The following is a 12,192-nucleotide window of genomic DNA, read 5'->3' as shown; positions in this document are numbered from 1 at the left end:
ATGTCCTTACCAGACAAAAGCTCCTTTACTATGTGAGGAGATTATGCAAGTGTTGGGTAAGAATTTAACATTATTGCTAATAACTCACTTGTGAGAACCCCAGAACTTTTCGCTTCACTGATGGATTATTTTTCCTATGCCGCAGTGGGAACCTTTTTCCACTCACAGAATAACTCTTTATGGGTGTCATTTTTAAGACTCATCATAGTGTCCTTTTAATTTTATTCCTTTTGACAACTTTTGGCATGGAACAAGTTACTTACCTGTAACTATTGTTCTCTAGCATGGGTCTGGCATGGATTCACATGCTCATGAATATTCCGTCAGGCAGAGAATCCAAGTTTCACTTACAAACTGTCTTTCTCCTATAAAACAATCATTGAGCTCTGGGTCATACTGCCCCCTGCCAATGACCACCCTCTCCCTAAGCCCCTCCTCTGGCAGCCATCTTCATATTTGATAGCACGAAGTGGCAGTATGACCAATAGAACTGCAGTAGAGGGTTTGCATGTGAATCCAAGCAAGACCCATGCTGGAGAATTTATAAGTTACTCAACGTAGCGACTAACATACTCTTAGTCCTCTTTCCTCCATACTGCATGGGTGTCCCTTCCAAGGGACGGGAGACGGAACCTTTCACCAGAAAAAGCCCACCATCCCCTTCAAATTTAGAGACGTGCGGGGTGCGGCCCAGGGAGCATGTGCTGCCCAGACTCTGCCCTCCGGCGCCTCACCTCAGTCCTAATTGACGCATAGACAATAGATTTAACATTTCCCAATGACACCAGTATTAGGAGGGAGGTTGGTGGGACGTATGGAGGAAAGGGGACAAAGTACGTTAATCACTATGGTGAACAACATTACTTTTATGCCCCGTCCCCTTCCTCCATACTGCACGGGCAATTCCAACTGAATATAGCCCTAGGGTGCAGGAGACCCTCCTTAAGCAAATAGGTTCTTGAGAACCGCCTGTCCGAAGGACGCATCAGATCTAGAGCCTGCATCCAAACAGATGCTTGCAGAAAGCCGAGAGAGTGGCCCCAAGTGGCTGCCCTGGTTATGACTTGCCAAAGGACATGGTGCTGGAATACAATGGCTGTTGCCTTGGTGACTGCATGGGCATGCATTTGGCATTAGCGGCTAATGCTGGCCCTCATACAATTCCTTGATGGCCGAGACCATGCAGCAAGATATGGAGGCCTGATAACCTGGTCTTGAGCCTCCGAATGGTCACAACGGGGCGTCTGATTTGCAGAAGCCCTTGGTCCTATCCAAGTAAAATTTCAGGACATGGCTGACATCCAGGCAGTGCAGCACCCTTTGTGCTTTGTCCTTGGAATCAGGAAAGAATGTAGGAAGAACTATTTCCTACGTCAAGTGGAAAGCAGACGGCACCTTGGGCAGAAATGCTGGGTATGTCCACAGGACTACCTTTTCTCTGTGAAAGGTAGTATATGGTTCTGAGGCGACCAGCGCCTGTACGTCTAGCAAGGCCGTCTTGATTGTGACCAGCCTGATGTCCGCGGACGCCATTTGCTCAAATGATTTGTGCGCCAGAGCGCCCAAAAATAATTTAGAGGTCCCACGCAGGGTGCGCCTCTTGATGGGTGGGTAAAGCCTTGTTTCTATACGATAGGAGAAGATTTCCCACCCCCCTCAGAGTTCCTGTAAGCCCCAATGGCTGTGAGGTATGTACAGCAGGTGCCCACCTGCACAGAGTGGGCGAGGTGCGCCAAGGAGAGCACATTGTCCAACGAACATGCCAGGGAGTCAATTTCCTTGGAGTCTGCCCAGTGGCAGAATCTGGTCCATTTACTTTTACACTGGCTGGTAGCCATGCTCCTTGCGCCCTGTACGATTTCCAGATTAGCCTGTTAGAGGCAGAGGTGCCGCATCGTTACCTGCTCAGGCACCACGCTGTGAGGGCTAGTCTCTGGGACGTGGTGGATGACCCGCCAGAAGATGTGCTGGGCCCGTCGGGAGGTAAATCATAGGTACCTCAGAGGCTGAGCAGCTACAAAAACCATGGCCTGGCTGGCTGTTAAGGATTTCTGAACTCTGACCAGGAGGGGCAGAAGTTCAGAAGGCCAACCTAGTTTCTTCGAACAGGGTAACCTCTGGACAAGCCAGACCAACCAGGGTAGCTATGGCAGGCGGTCAAGACTAAGTCTCAAGAGGGGCGAGGGTGACTGAAGGACTTCAATGAGCACACAGAGCAAAGACACTTACAAATTACCCCAGACAAACGGGACAGTGGTGATTTCTCAGCTCCGGATGGATTCATCGCCCCAGTTTCACTGCAGCAGGCTTCAGGGGCAAGAGGGTCACAAATGCAGTAGACTTGCAAAGGACGTTCCCGCAACAGGTCAACATGGTAACCGCGTTTACTCCGGTCCGGGCGCACTCGTCTCACTTCAGTGCGAGGGTGCCGTGGACAGAGCTGGCAGTATATCAAGTTTCGAGGGCCTCCTCGAAACGACGGCGGAGACAGAGCAAAGGTCCTGCGTAAGCTTGTCAGCCCACTGGTTGGCCCAGAGACTTCCAAGAAAGCTTACTTGCAGGTTTTGTCGAAGGTGCCAATGGGTTGGAACGTCTTCGCAGACCTTCTAGGACGACCAGATGCAGAGGGGTCCCACGGGACGACAGCGGGCTCAGGGTGCCAATCTTTCCAGCGGCTCACCAGCGGTTCGACTTAGCTTCGTAGTTGCAGGATACTTGGATCCTATCCTTTGTTCAGTGAGCACTCAGGAGATCGACCTGGTAGTGGTGTTTCCAGCCTCCTCTTATCCAAAGTTCCCTTCGCGCCAAAACGGAGAAGACCCAATGAGAGCTCTGCTCACAAACACATTCCATACGTGGACCAATCACAGACCACGGTGGTCTCAGGCATTCAGGACACTCCAGACTCTGGCACCCAGGATGTGTATTGGGATCAGACATCACAGCCCACATCCTGGAGGCGCGCACACACACACACACACACACACACAGCATGCAGAAACCCGCAAAAGCATTGGGATTCGCAGGAAAGTGCATGACTAAATGACTGGCCCGGATCAACTCGACCTGGGGGAAGGTGAAGGGGCAAGATGGCCAAAGGACAGGACAAAGAACCTTGTGGCATGGCCATTTTGGAGCCAGGCCACCTATTTGTGCCAAACGCTGTTAACATGGCAGGAGAGGGTTACAAATAAAGCAAAACGATAGCTGCCACCAGTCCTGCCCATGACATATCTGCACAGTCCATAAAAAGTCCAGCAAGATTATCTAGGGCCTATGGAAAGGACTATAGACCCAAGTGTGCTGTATGGTAAGATACCTTGCACACTTGTTACATGTTGCACAAAAGTTGCAACATGAGGACTAAGGGAAACAAAGTCTCCCAGTACTGACTGTCTTAAGGGCATGGCAGTTTCCCCATAAAAATTGAGCGAAAGCCCAGGAGTGCAGCAGAAGGCTGTGCTTCTCTGGTAAAGTCAGTCAATGGTGTCTAAACAGCAGCAAAAGGTTTGCGGGTTGACACATGGAGGGAAATTGCATACAACTATGAGATTTTTCCTAACACCGGCCACCATGGAGCCATTAGAATGATGTTGAGTTGGCGAGACTCCTTGATATTGCAAATCACTCTGAATTAGCGGAGTGGGCGGGAAGGCGCAAGCCTTCAGGCCATTCCACTGAAGACGAAATGTGTCGCCCAGGGTGCCAGGGCCCATCCCTGCCAGCAGGCGAACCGAGGACACTTGTGCCAAGTGGCAAAGAGATCTACCTGGGGGATGACCCCACCTGTTGATCTAAATGACTAGGCCGTTTAGCTGCCACTCGTAATTGTCTGCTCCCAACCTGCTTAGCCTCTCCGCCTCCAGGTTGGCTTCGCCCGGGAGGTGGACCGCGGTGAGGTAGATTTTCCAGGGCCCACTCCCACATGCTGATTGCCAGTCTGCACAGAGGAGGGGATTTGGCACCTCCCTGCTTGTTAGTACATGCTGGTCGTGTGGTCTGTCCGGATGAGGACAACCTTGCCCCTGAGAAGTGGTAGGAATGCTCTGAGGGCTAGCCAGATGGCGTTCAGCTCTAACCAATTGATGTGGTCTTCATGCTCCCGTCGACTCCAGGTTCCGTGGACCGAGATAGTTCAGGGTGGCACTCTAGCGAGGAGTCTGGTGATGGTGGCCTGCGTGGGCGGCCGAAAGGGCTTGCCCGTCCGTAGGCTGCAGTCCCAGGACCACCATGTTGGGTCCGGGCGGAGAGATGAAGTAACATTGATCCTCTGGGATGGAGAGCCCTGCTCCTGGTTCCATGCGGCCGCAAAAAATTGCAGCGGAATCCTCATCTTCAGTCTCTTGTGTGAGACGGCTAACAGGACCCCCGCCAAGAGACCAGGAGGTGCTGGTACTACCAAGCCGAGGTCACACCTATGCTGAGGAAGTTGGCGGTGGCCCCCTTGATGGCGAAGATCTTGTCCTCCGACTAAAATATCTTCTCGGAGCACGTGCCCCAGATGAGGCCCAAGGAGTGTGGGCTGCTGCGACTTCTTGAGATTGAGCGAGAAACCCAGATTGTGCAGTGTATTCATAAGGGCATGGGAAGAGTGGTGAACCTGTTCCGGAGATGCCCTGACGAGCCAGTCATCGAGGTATGGGTAGATGTGGGGGAACTGCACTCTTGAGGGCATCCACTGTACTCATGAGCCTGGTAAGACTGAGGGCCAAGTTGAGGCCAAAGGAAGGACCTTGTATTACAAATGGTAGCCCATGATCCTGAACCGAAGGAAAACACAATGGGGGCTGCTAATTCAGTCTTTCAGATCCAGGGAGCACATCCAGTCTCCCTTGCACAATGTCTCTGCTATAAACGCTGGCGTAACCATCTTTAATTTCTGCAGGGGTAAGGAGAGGGTGAGGGTGGAAAAGCCCAACACAACTCAGGCCCGCCCGGTTGTTCTGAATGGTGAAAATCCTGGAGTAGAAGCACAAGCCTCACTGGGAGGCTGGGACTTCCTCCACTGCCTGGCTCTCTTCGAGTGACTGGATCGCCGCCAGAAGAGTTGCTGTCCTAACTTGAGGGAGTGGAGCGAGGAGTGTTAGGCAGAAACCTGTGCAGTTCCCTTAGGGACCACTGCAAAAGGCTTAAGACTACAGGTGTTGGCAGTAAACCCAATTAGTAGCAGTCCGTACCACACAGATTTATCTGGTAGCTGTGGCTGAGCAGCCAGACTTCTCTCAAGAAGTTAGACAGTATACAAGATAGGTACCAAAATACAGTAGCACAAGCAAACACTGACCAGAGCTTTGGTATCAAAGTATATAATTATTTAAAGACACTTATAGAAACACTCCAGCACTATTATTGTAAGCAAGTTCAAAACAGTCACTATTCATATATATATATTTCTGATGCTTGTTAATCTGCTTAGAATCACATGCTGTGCATAGGTCCGACATCCAGTGGTCACTGCGGAGTATTGCATTTTGTTTTTCGTAGTCGAAAAGGGACGTCTACAAGGCGTGTCTGAAATACTATCCCTATAGTGACGTGTGTTGTACCCACAATCCCTCACGCGTCGAGGTCCCTCAGATTGTTTTTTTCCGCCCAGCTACTGGTCGCCTTTACGCGGAGCTCCTCGAGATACAATCTCCTCGACCTTTGGTCGTTTTTTTTCCTGTTTAAAGATTTAATATATCGATCCCTCCCTCGACACAGTTGTGAAGCTATCTCCGCCGAGCAAGATCTTCGACGGAGGGGACGAGCAGAGGAGATCCTTCGGCGTTGCCGAACACGTGGCCTGGCCTCGCAGGCCAAATACAGTAGGGAGAGTGGGGTCGTGGGACATCTCTTGATTCTTTTTCAGAGAATGCCTTTCCTTTTCCCCTTCCTTTCCCTTGGGGTAGTTATCACGGTTTATTGCCTCGGCTATGGAGAGGACACCCTTTAGGTTTTGCCCACTTTGTAAGGGCAAGTTTACTTGGAAGGACAAGCATTCACGGTGTAACCGCTGCTTGCCCCTCGATCACAAAGAGGAGGGTTGCTCGGCTTGTCGGCTTCTAAAGCCAAAGATTCTAAAAGACCGTAGGGTCAAGAGGTGGGCGGCCTACGCTATGTCGAAGGCCGGGTCTTCACCCGCCGCTGCTACCACCGACAGTGACGAGGAACGTGATAACACGACCTCCGCTACGGAAGTCGTACACCCCTCTAAAGAGCGCTTGCGCTCTTCGTCGTCTGTCCCCGGCCCCGACGGGCTCGGCTCACGCCCTGCTTATGGGGCTGAACACCCCGGCGACACCGACGCACACGATACAACACAAACACACAACCCATAGCTCTTCTTCGTCAAAGACGAAGAAAGCATCAGAGCCCAAGGAGACGCAGGTTACACCGGCGGCCTCCTCGGACCGTTCGGGTTCGAAGCCCCTCTCGCAACCGCAACCAGCGACTGGGCTTTCGGCAAATAAGGGCGCCGCCCCCAAACCATCGGCCGGCGCGCACCAGCAGAGAGCGCACGCCGCCGTAGAACGATCGACACCCGTAACGTCGAAACCACAGCCCTCCGCTGACAAACGAGTCACAGAGCTTGGCGAGGATCGTTGTAGCCGACGCCCAGAAGCGTACGCCGAAAGACACGCCGAAAAAGCCCGAAGAAAGACAGGGACTACCCCCTTCAGTCGGGGGGGGGGGGGGGGGGGGGGACCCCCAGCACACCGGAAGGCTTTTCGGAAGGCGACGGGACACTTTCCTCGACGTTGTGGGAGAGGTCGAGCCGTTTTCAGCAAGATGACACTAATTTTCCCCCGCTAGACCGCTCAGGGGTACCCCATGAAACCATGGAAAGGCTCCATCTCTGCATGGAGAGGTTTATGAACACCCAGAAGCCTCCCACTCCCAAGAGAAGGGCCTCAGAAGGACCCCAGGGCCAAATACCCAAGGCAGGACACAGCCTTAGACTTCCATAATGTGTATGACCTCACTGGTGAGGAACAATACTTAGAAGAGGAGGATGATTTTGTAGACAATGAAGAGGGACAGAGGAAGGTCTGGACAGCCCAGACATGGTAGGAGAAGGCTTCGGAGAAAATCCAGAAGAAGGACCTTCTCATCCCTGGCAATCCCCATCAGTATATTCGGACACTGATGTCCTGAACCTAAATCCTCCTGACAATTCATCTGTTAGAAACACGTCTCCCATTGACGATCAGCCCACATTCAATGCCCTGTTGCGCAGAGCAGCAGCACATTTCGAACTGGACACTGGGGAGATCTCTACAGAAATAGACTTTGTGGAAAGAGTAATTAAGGAGAAACCCCCAGTCAGCCAGACCATTCCCCTCCTCGCTTCAGTGAAGAGTAGAATCATCCCTTTGCTATCCACACCCACACTAAACAGAGGAGTTAATCCAAGGATTGAAAAACTTCACTCCTTCACCCTCAGACCAGCTGTACATCAGGGGACATTCCATTCCGGATTCCCTTGTAGTAACTAATACAAGGAAGAGGGCAGGGGTGCCGCTGTCCACCAGTGAGGCACCACCTGACAAGGAGGGCAAGAGGTTATATGCCCTTGCTAAAAGAGTCACATCCTCGGCTGCCTTTTCGGCAAGAATTGCGAACAACAATTCTTTGCTAGCTAGCTACGCGGACGCGCAGTGGGCCAAACTGCGCAAGGACGCCGAAGAAGCGCCGGAACCACTACGTACACGCCTGCTATCAACTATTGGCGAAGGAACCCAGGTCAACCAGAGTATTGTAAAGAACTCTCTGGATGCTGCTGAGACAGCGGGACGTTCCCTGGTTCAGGGAATACTCCTAAAACGCCATGTATGGCTGCGTAACTCAGCGTTCAAACCGGAGACACAGGCGTCTTTAATAAATAAACCTGTTGAAGACTCAAACCTCTTCGGGAAAGCGGTGGATGAGGCTCTGGAAATGGCTAAAAAAGAGTTCGATACTCTTGACCAGATCTCTAAGCCCACTACCAGACGCGGCTATGGCAACAAACGCTTTTTTCGTGGCCAACGCCAACAGCAGAATCAGCAGCAACAGTACCCTGCCACCAGTTACCAGACCAATAGTGGGCAGTACAGCCAAAGAGGCCAGCGCAGGGGCAAAGGGAGAGGTCGGGGGTCCACCCCCAGAGGCTCCCAAGCCCCACACAACACCAAGTGACGCGAAGATTCGCGTCCCCTCCCATGCAACACCGGTCGGGGGCCGGATAACATCCTTTCTTCCAGCATGGGAGGGAACAACGTCAGACCGCTAGGTATTTTCCACCGTAGCCCACGGATACTGCATCGAATTCAACAGTTCCCCAACATACAGACCCCCGAGGGGACGACGCATGACACCGGAACACCTTGCCATCCTTCTCCAAGAAGTACAACAACTGCTGGAAAAAGGAGCCATAGAGGTCGTGCCTCTATCTCAGGTAACGGAAGGTATTTATTCAGTGTACTTCCTTGTACCCAAAAAGGATCTAACCATGCGCCCTGTATTAGATCTGCGCCCAGCGAACAAGTTTATCAAACCCCAGAAGTTTTGTATGGTGACCTTACAGGAAGTGATCCCACTGCTATCACAGGTAGATTACATGACAACACTGGACATGAAAGATGCATACTTTCATATTTTAATGTTGCCAGCGCACAGAAGATACCTCAGGTTCATGATAGAGGGCAAACACTACTAGTTCAGAGTGCTTCCTTTCGGCATAGCATCAGCACCAAGGTACTAGCAGTGGCAGCGGCCCACCTGCGCAGGTTGTCCATCCCAGTTTACCCTTACCTCGACGACTGGCTCATAACAGGGGATTCTTACGAAACATGCTTCTCCAATACCCAAAAGACTGTAGACCTTTTGTTCCAGTTGGGCTTCTCCATCAACGAAAAGAAGTCCAGCCTAGACCCCAGCCAAATCAAACAATTCCTAGGGGCTCTAATTCAAACAAAGGACGGCCTCGTCTTCCCCTCCAACGAGAGGGTCCAAAACATGCTGTTTCAAATCCATCAATATGTGACCGGTCGAGAGGTGACGGTACGCAAAGCGATGCGCTAGCTAGGCATGATGGCGTTGTGTATTTATTTGGTACCTCACACGCGCCTGCGCATGCACCCTATGCAAGAGTGGCTCAACAGCCAGTGGTGTCAGGCCAGCGGATTATGGGACGATCCAGTGGTGGTCTCGCAGGCCTTGGTTCTCTCGCTACGATGGTGGACAAAGGAACACCTGGAAAAAGGGAAACCCTTTGCCACACCCGCGGCGGAAGCCACTCTAACCACAGACGCACCCCTAACAGGATGGGGGGCTCACCTATCCCAGACTGCTCACGGAGTGTGGACTCCGAACGTAGCATCCAAACACAAATCTACTGGAGCTACTAGCTGTGTTCAAGGCGCTAAAAGCCTTCCAGGAACACCTACAAGGCAAAACTGTGTTGGTCCTTACAGACAGCACCACAGCCATGTACTACATCAACAAGCAGGGGGGCACCCACTCTCCTGGACTGTCCAAACTGGCCCAAAATATATGGAAGTGGGCTCTCAAACAAAACATGTTCCTACTGTCAGAACATGTACCAGGGGAACTCAATCTGCTGGCAGACAAACTCAGCAGAGATTTCCCCCTGCCCGAAGAGTACAAATGGCGACTGCACGAAGACATCGTCTTCGATGTCTTCACACAATGGGGATTCCCAGAAATAGACCTATTCGCAACCCTGGAGAACTCACAATGCCCAAGTTACGCCTCCAGGTGCCCCCAGAACCAATCCAAGGGGAACGGTCTGTCGATGCAATGGTCAGGGAAATTTGTTTACGCTCCCCCCCCCCCCCCCCCCGACTCCCCTTCTCAACAAGGTGGTGCACAAGATGCACCAGGAACAAGTAACCATGATACTGGTGGCCCCAATGTGGGCCCGACAGCCATGGTTCGCTCACTTGATGGAGATGTCTCTATCTCCCCCAGTGAAACTCCCCTGCCCGTACAACATGCTGTCACAAGACAAGGGCAGGACTCTGCATCCATGCCCCCAGAACATGAACTTAGCAGCTTGGCTCCTGAGATCATAGAATTCGGACATCTACTGCTCCCGCAGAGATGTATGGACATTCTCAGGGAAGCCAGAAAACCTAACACTCGCCACTGCTACTCTAGCAAGTGGAGGAGATTTGTCATCTGGTGCAGAGGGAAAGGCATCAACCCAATTGACTGCTCTCCCACACATTGTTCTATACCTGACCCACTTATTGGATTCAGGTCTAGTGTTCAATTCCATTAAAGTCCACCTAGCGGCACTTTCTGCATACACCACTTCCCAACTCAAGGTGTCGTGGTGGAGGATCCCTGTTATAAAGGCCTTCATGGAGGGAATAAAGAGAATACACCCCCCGATAGCTGACCCAGCTCCCGGATGGGACCTTAACGTGGTACTTACCAGACTCATGGGCTCACCTTTCGAACCCATGCACAAAGCATCTCTTAAAGACCTCACTCTTAAGACTGCTTTTTTAATAGCTATCACCTCTATCAGGAGGGTAAGTGAACTACAGGCTCTTTCTGTTCTAGAACCCTTTGTTACAGTTCACAGAGATAAGGTGGTTCTACGCACGCACCCAAGGTTTGCTCCGAAGTTCATATCGAAATTCCACGTAAACCAGTCTATAGAACTGCCAACGTTCTTTCAAAATCCTTCCAACTTGGGAGAAAAAACTCTGCACACACTAGATGTGCGCAGAGCGGTCATGTTCTACATGGAAAGAACCAGACCACTGAGGAAGACTAATCAGTTCTTCGTCTCGGTGGCAGCAGGAAGAGAAGGGGATGCAGTTTCAAAGTCCACTATTTCTAGATGGATTGTTCAATGCATCACTCTCTGCTATACTCTTGCTAAGAGAGAACTGCCCTTTAAGCCTAGAGCACACTACTCGAGGCACGGGGGCGTCCATTGCAAATGTTCCTTGAGTCCATCTGCAAAGCGGCTACCTGGAGTTCTGTGCACACCTTTACAAAACACTACTGTCTAGATGCACACTCGAGATCTGACTCCCAGGTGGGTCAGGCAGTATTAAGACATCTTTTCTCTACTGTTCCTTCTCATAACCCACCGCCAACTCCGGGTACTGCTCGCTAGTCTATGCACAGCATGTGATTCTAAGCAGATTAACAAGCATCAGAAGACAATGCATTACTTACCGTAAAAGCATTTCTGATGATTGTATCTGCTTAGATTCACATGCGCCCACCCTTCCTCCCCGCTCGGATGGAAGGAAGGAACAGACTTCCTTTTATATCTCTTTTCTGTACTCCCTCACGTCTAGAAGGCTCCCTCAGGGCAGAAAAATACAAACAGAGGGACCTCGACACGTGAGGGATTGTGGGTACAACACACGTCACTATAGGGATAGTATTTCAGACACGCCTTGTCGACGTCCCTTTTCGACTACGAAAAACAAAATGCAATACTCCGCAGTGACCACTGGATGTCGGACCTATGCTCAGCATGTGAATCTAAGCAGATACAATCAGAAATGCTTTTACGGTAAGTAATGCATGGTCATACACATCCCTTATTCCTTATTAGACAAGTCTTAGTTCCAGACAGAGGTGAGTGCTCAACTGAAGATGGCACTCATCAAAAAAGGGAGGGAAAAGGCAGAAGTTAGAAAAGCACACAACTCTAATACTTTAGAAGCACCCAGCAAGGCAGGAAAGTCAAAGTCTACTTGTGAGCAAAAAGTTCAGAAGCCAGGCTCCCTCTTGGAGAGAGCAGAGCACCAATGCGCCCAAGATCACAGTTTAAGAGGTTTGAAAAAGTCTTACAGGGAGTTCACAAAGGAATTAGTTCAGCTTAGAAAAGTTCAGTTAGCCTAGGGTCAGCCCAGGTAGTAAGTTGAGGATTTAATAGACACCCCGTACAGACCATTGCAAGGGAGGCTAGGCGGGCACAGTACCTTTAAGATGGAGAGGATCCTCCGGCGGGGGCAGTTCCTGGCAGCGGGTGCAAGTCGCAGCGTCGTCCAGAGGAAGAGAAGATCTCGACGTGGAGTAAAGCTGAAGGTCGTTACACTGCCAGGGAAGAAACCAGACAGTTCTCCGGTTAAAAGGTACTACCCTTTTATTCGCAGTAGTGGTAAATCGTGGTATCCCGGTTGCCAGGGTGCTTGGCACAGGGAAGGCGGCCACAAGATGATCCGGGAAGGCAAA

General features: G+C 51.2%; 1 protein-coding gene across 2 annotated transcripts in view; it reads right to left on the bottom strand.

Moving 5' to 3' along the window:
* TOP2A (DNA topoisomerase II alpha) overlaps nt 1-12,192 on the bottom strand; it is a 97,422-nt gene that overhangs the window by 38,743 nt on the left and 46,487 nt on the right. The window lies entirely within an intron of this gene.

This window comes from Ambystoma mexicanum, chromosome 13 (genome assembly GCF_040938575.1).
Source record: "Ambystoma mexicanum isolate Mex_15411 chromosome 13, UKY_AmexF1_1, whole genome shotgun sequence".
NCBI classification, from domain to species: domain Eukaryota; kingdom Metazoa; phylum Chordata; class Amphibia; order Caudata; family Ambystomatidae; genus Ambystoma; species Ambystoma mexicanum.
Note: the sequence above shows the minus strand (reverse complement) of the source record. Positions and strands in the feature narration are given on the sequence as shown.